At 49.8% G+C, this 6462-nt stretch overlaps 1 protein-coding gene across 1 annotated transcript in view; it reads left to right on the top strand.

Moving 5' to 3' along the window:
* The window catches only part of COMP (cartilage oligomeric matrix protein), an 18417-nt gene that overhangs the window by 949 nt on the left and 11006 nt on the right, over positions 1-6462 (top strand). The gene's annotated exons all lie outside the window — the stretch shown is intronic.

Genomic DNA, 6462 nt, shown 5'->3' on the forward strand with positions numbered 1-6462 from the left:
CAAGCCACCAAATCCAGGACTTGAACCATGGTTGGCCATGTGGGAGTGTCCAGTCCCCTTAACCATCATGCCACCTGTCGGTTTCCAAACCTTTATCTTGAGGAGTAAAACTTTACAGTACTACAAACTTTTGAGGATAGGAAGCAAGAAGAATGGAAGGAAGGGGACCCAGCAGGTGGCGTGGCGGTTAAGGCACTGGACTCCCACATGACCAACTGTGGTTCAGGTCCTAGGTCTGGTGGCTGGACCATCACACTGGGCACGGGTGCCTGTGTGCCCCAAATTTCAGGAGGAGTAGAGATTGTGGCATGGCCATCCCCCTGGGGGTTTCTTTCTCACTTTTTTTTTTTTGGAGAGATTTTTCACTGTAGGGCGCGTGCGCTCGCCAGACAGACAGAGAGAGACATAGAGACAGAAAGCGAGAAATCACCCCCCAGGGGGGATGGTCATGCCGCAATCCCTTCTCCTTCATTCTCCTCTCGGGATCTTGGTCACGCATGCACACGCGCCCGGCGTGAGTTTTAAGCCACCGGGTCCGGGACACGAACCACGGTTGACTACGTGGGAGTCCAGCAACATAGCCATTACACTAACTGCTGGTTCCCTTTCTCACTTTTCTCTTTCACTCTCTCTTTCTCTCTGTCTGTCTCTGGCAAGTGCACAAAAAAAAAATAATAAAATGAAATTTTAGTTTGTGTTTTATATATGAAGTAACATGATATATTAAGTAAAAAGTACCCATTAACACCTTAAAATCTTCTAATATATTTAATACATTGCAAATAAATAAATAGACTGGGACACATTGAGAAAAAAAAAGAAAGGAAGGAAGAAGAGAGGGAGGGGGAAGGGAGGAGGGGAGAGAGCGAGAAAGGAAGAAAAGGGAAAAAGAGAAAGAAGAAAGGAAGAAGAAAGAAAAAAGAAAGAAGGAAAGAGAGAGAGAAAGAAGGAAGAAAAAGAATAGAAAATAAAAGAGAGGAAGGGAGAAAGAAAAAGAAGGAAGGAAAATGAGGAGGAGAAAAGAACGAAGGAAGGAAGGAAGAAGAAAGAAAAGGGGGAGAAAAGAAAGGAAGGAAGAAAAAAGAAGAAAGAAAAAGAAAGAGGAAGGAAGGAAGAAAGAAAGAACGAAAAAAAGAAACCAAGATACAGAGAAGTTAAGTAACTTGCCTCCGGTCACCCAGCAGAGCTGGGATCTGAAGCTTGAATCTCCCAATGCCAGAGATTAAGACCTTCATCACTGTGCCCTGCTGCCTCCCAGGATGACAAATTCTTGCCTTCTGGGCCTTCAGGGAGGACAAAAAAGGAAGACCCACTAACACCGGATGAGAAGTCTCGAGCATTTGGCATTTGCTCAAAAAAATTGTAGCCAGTATATTTATTGTTATCATGGTTGTAATAGTCTTCCTTTATCATCACCCGGAGGGGAACCTGGGAGGGATTGGGGATGGAGCAGGAAAAGGGAGGGGAGGAGGGGAGGCAGGGGCGGCTGATGGTCCCACAGCCAGTCAAGATGGGTCTGCCGGACTCCAGGGCTCAGGTACCCTCTTTCTGTCCACCCCTGCTGTTTAGACCTGGAGATTTGGAACCAGTGGCTGTCCCAGACAGGCTGAATCCGGCTCCTCATTCAAAGATGCAAATGGTCTAGCTGCCCAGATGCATTTTCCAGACCCAGGGCCTGCGGCTGGACCCGCCAGGGCAGGCCAGCTGCCTTCCCCACATTTTCCCTCCGGCTTCAGAAAGGGAGTGTCTGGGCAGGAGGCAGAGAGCTGGGGTGTCCACATGTAGCTTGGCTCAGCAGGCATTTGCCAGGAAGAGCCCCAGGGGCCCCACTCACAGGCACAAGCCTTTCTGCCCCAGCCTGGCTGGGCTCCCAGAACTGCTGGAAAGGAGGGGCCAGAACTCAAGCCAGGAGGTCTTAGGGAGCAGAGCCTGAGGGCTCCTGAGGGGCTCAGGTCAGCTCTTCTCATTTGGAATCTGTGGTGAGAGCAGGGGATGGGGTGTGAAGGGCTTGTGGGGGGAGAGGAGGGGCGTCCAGTGTTCCCGGTCCTCATCCTGGCTGTGTGACCTCAGTCTGTCCCATCCATTATTATTATTATTATTATTAATTTTTTTTGGAGAGGTTTTTGCTATAGGGCATATGTGCTTGCCAGACAGAGAGAGACAGAGAGACAGACAGCGAGAAATCACACCCCCGGGGGGATGGCCACACCGCAGTCCCTTCTCCTCCCTTCTCCTCTTGGGATATTGGACACGCATGCACATGCGCCCGGCGAGAATTTAAGCCACCGGGTCCGGGACTCGAACCACGGTCGACTACATGGGAGTCCAGTGACATAGCCATGACGCTAACTGTTGGTCCCATTCTTTGAGTAAAATATGAGTATGATCCGAAGGGCCAACCAATGGCATGGTGGTTAAAGCGGCTGCATTCCATATGGCTCAGTGTATAGTTCAAGTCCCAGACCCGGTGGCTTGAGAAACACGCCAGGCACGTGTGCATGTGTGTCCAAAATCCCAAGAGGAGAATGGAGGAGAGGGGATTATGGTGTGGCCTTCATCCCTGGGTCTCTGGGGTGTGCTTTCTCTCTCAATCTCTCTCTCTGCTCCCCCTTGCAAGTGCACATGCCTTAAAGCAAAAAGCCAAAATTGTAACCTCTAAAAACTAAAAGAAGAATGATCTGGAAAAAGTAACACAGTGTATAATTTCCTTTGGTATAATACTGGGGTCTGGCGTAATGGCTATATCGCTGGATTCCTATGTAGTCGACTGCGGTTCGAGTCCCGGACCCGTGGCTTAAACTCATGCCGGGCGCATGTGTGTGCGTGCCCAAGATCCCGAGAGGAGAATGGAGGAGAAGGGATTGCGGCGTGGCCATTCCCTCGGGAGTAATTTCTTGCTTTCTGTCTCTCTGTCTGGCGAGCACACATGCCCTAAGCAAAAACCTCCTCCCACCCAAAAAAAAAAAAAAAACTGAGGTCGGTCACTGAGCTAAAAGATTTCTGTGGGTCAGGAACAGAGAGGTTAAGTGACTTGTCCAGGTCACACAGCAAAGCTATAGGCAGCTGACAGTTGGGCTGGGATTGTGTTGTTCTTGACTCTGTTTTCTTTGTTGTTTAAAGTAGGGTTGGCCAGGGTTATTACAAGGGGTAGGGGAGCTTCAAAAGTTCAATGTATACTATGAAAAAAACTATGTGTAGGCTTCAAAAATTTTTTTAAATAATTTTTTAAAATTTAACTTCACTTATTATTATTATTTTAATATTTCCAGAGAGAGACAACGAGAGAAAAAGAAAGTGAGAAAGCAAGCCTCTAGGTCCAGGACTCGAACCACGGTCGACCATGTGGGAGTGTCCAGCACCTTAACCACCACACTACCTGCTTGTTCCCCCATAATTCTTTTTAGTTATTTTTTCTTTTTTGGAGAGGTTTTTGCTATAGGGCGCGTATGTTCGCTAGACAGACAGAGAGACAGAAAGCGAGAAATCACTCCCCAGGGGGGATGGCCACGCCACAATCCCTTCTCCTCCATTCTCCTCTCGGGATCTTGGGCACGCATGCACACGTGCCCGGCGTGAGTTTAAGTCACCGGGTCCGGGACTTGAACTGTAGTCGACTACATGGGAGTCCAGAGACATAGCCATTGTGCCAACTGCTGGTTCCCCCCATAATTCGTTTTTATAGAATTATTTAATTGTGTTCATCGTCATCAGTATCATTATTATTTTTTAAATTTAATCACAGAGCAACAGAGAGAGAGAGAACAAGCCTCCAGGTCCAGGACTCGAACCGCGGTCAATCATGTGGGAGTCCAGCACCTTAACCACCATGCCTCTTGATAGCCTCCCCAAATTGTTTGTGTCAAAATAATCTTGGAGGCTTTATTTTGCCAGGAACCTGTGGGAATCTGCTCAGATGATTAACAGTAACGATTTTGCCAGGAACTTGGGGGAAATCTGCTCATATGTAACGATATTATCTTTCTTACGAAGAATAAAAACAATGTTACCCTAATCTCTAGGGTGCTATCCTGGCTCAGCAAACCCTAACTGGGCGAGGTACTCATAGTCCCCGGGGTCAAAGTTGGGCCAGAGGTTCACTCCATCTCAAACCTTTTCTGCCAGGAATATTCTGCCTGGGTTCTGGAGAGATTGCCAGCCAGGAGGGCTTCTTGGAGGAGGGGGCATCCTAGCGGGACCTTAAAAGATGAAGGATGTATGAAGTAGCAGGAGCAGCGAGTACAGAGGCCAGACACTGAGAGTGAGCGATTACATGTTGCCGGCATGGTGTTTATAGGAGGAGGGGGTTCACTACCTTGAAGGAGGAGATCAGGACTGGTGGGATCCAGGAGGCAGAAGCATGACGCTAGACCAGACTGCCCTTCCTGGAGCTTCTGTCGTGTGATTTGCAGATGGGGACATTCTCAGGCCCTCTCTTGTGGTTCCTTCTCCCCAGAACGCCCTTCCCTGCATCTCCCCATGGCCCGGCCATGGATAAGGTCATGTAAACCCACACACGGGTCCCGTGCCCAGCCTGTGGCTTCCACGTGTGCTGCAGGCCCAGCCGGAGCCGTGGTTTTCCTGAGAATTCCAGCATCGGCCTGAGCGGCCCCCCGTGTGCTACATGCCAAGGGAAACAGGCAGTGAGCTCACGGCCCCAAGGCAGGCGGCAGCAGGCGGGGCAGGCACTGTCCGGGTATGGGCTGGGGCTGGCTGCTCCCTTCCAGCCTGCCCCTCCTCACTCACCCTCTGTGGCTCCCCATTGCCCCCAGAGAACAGCTAAGTTCTTTCTTTTTTTCTTTTTGGAAAGGTTTTTGCTGTCCGGCACATGCACTCGCCAGAGAGACAGAGACAGAAAGCGAGAAATCACCCCCCAGGGGGGATGGCCACGCCGCAATCCCTTCTCCTCCATTCTCCTTTCGGGATCTTGGGCACGCACGCACACGCGCCCGGCGTGAGTTTAAGCCACCGGGTCCGGGACCCGAACCGCGGTCGGCTACATGGGAGTCCAGCGACATAACCATGACGCTAACTGCTGGTCCCAAGAACAGCCTAAATTCTACGCTGAGGTCAGTTGCTGCAATAAACCCGGCTCATTCCTGCCTTAGGGCTTTTGTGCTGTTCCTTCGACTTAGAACACCTTTCCACTCTCTCTGCTTAGCCGCGTGCTTCTTCTTCTTTTTAAAAATAATTGTTTATTTATTTTATTTTATTTATAATTATTTATATGATTTTATTTAGCTTTATTTATTTATTTTATTTGACCAGAGAGGGACAGAATTAGAGAGAGAGAGAGAGAGAGAGAAGAAAGTGAGAAATTAAGTCACCAGCGGGCTGGCAGGTGGCGTGGTGGGTGGTGGTTAAGGCGCTGGACTCCCACATGGCCGACCACAGTTCGAATCCCAGACCTGGAAGCTTGCTTTCTAAATTCCCCCCCCCTCTCTTTGTCCCTCTCTGGTCAAATGAAAATAAATCAATAAATAAAATTAAATTTTAAAAAATCATCATCATTCTAAAAAATAAAAAAATCAAGCCACCAGGTCCGGGACTCGAACCATGGTTGGTCATGAGGGTGTCCAGTGCCTTCACCATCATGCCATCTGCCAGCCTCATGTTCTTCTTATCTTCCAAGTCCCTCTTGGGACCAGCAGTTGATGTCATGACTATGTCGCTGGACTCCCATGTAGTCGACTGCAGTTCGAGTCCCAGACCTGGCGGCTTAAACCCACGCTGGACACATGTGCGTGCGTGCCCAAGATCCCGAGAGGAGAATGGAGGAGAAGGGATTGCGGTGTGGCCATCCCCCCTGGGGGGTGATTTCTCACTTTCTGTCTCTCTGTCTCTCTCTGTCTGTCTGGCGAGCACACACGTCCTATAGCAAAAACCGCTTAAAAAAATCTTCTAGGTCCCCCCATGTGGTGTCCCCTCCTCCTCTGAAAACCCACTCTGACTCTCCCTGATCCTCTGGGGTTCCTCCTGTTGCCTGTGAGTGCCTGTCACAGCCACAAGCCCCCTGGATGATCTGTGACTCCCCACGGAGCTGGATCTGGCTTAGTCCCCTCACGTCCCCAGCGTCCAACACAGGACAGTCCCCCTAGAAAGTGCTAAAATATGTTTGTGGGATGAATAAAGGTGCCTGGAAATTCCCCCCTCTCCATTCTCCACGCTTTTCCTTCCTCTGGCCTGCCTCCTCCTTTTCTATCTTTCTATCTTTTAAGTCTTCCACCTCCTCCAGGAAGCCCTCAGAGACTTCTCTGCAGTCTCCCAGGAAGATAGATCTTGCTGTGATTCTGGCTTCACTCCTGTCCTGTGAAGTGCCATGGAGCCAGTCACATTCCTCTCTCTGGGCCTCAGTTTCCCTATCTGTACAATAGAGGCTGTGACCACTAGAAGGTGGGGCTGGAGAGGGTGAATGGAGTGTAGCCACAATATTTTGTAGCTCAGGAGTGTGGCTGGGGGGGGGAC

Source organism: Tupaia chinensis, unplaced genomic scaffold (genome assembly GCF_000334495.1).
Source record: "Tupaia chinensis unplaced genomic scaffold, TupChi_1.0 Scaffold000201_1, whole genome shotgun sequence".
NCBI lineage: Eukaryota > Metazoa > Chordata > Mammalia > Scandentia > Tupaiidae > Tupaia > Tupaia belangeri.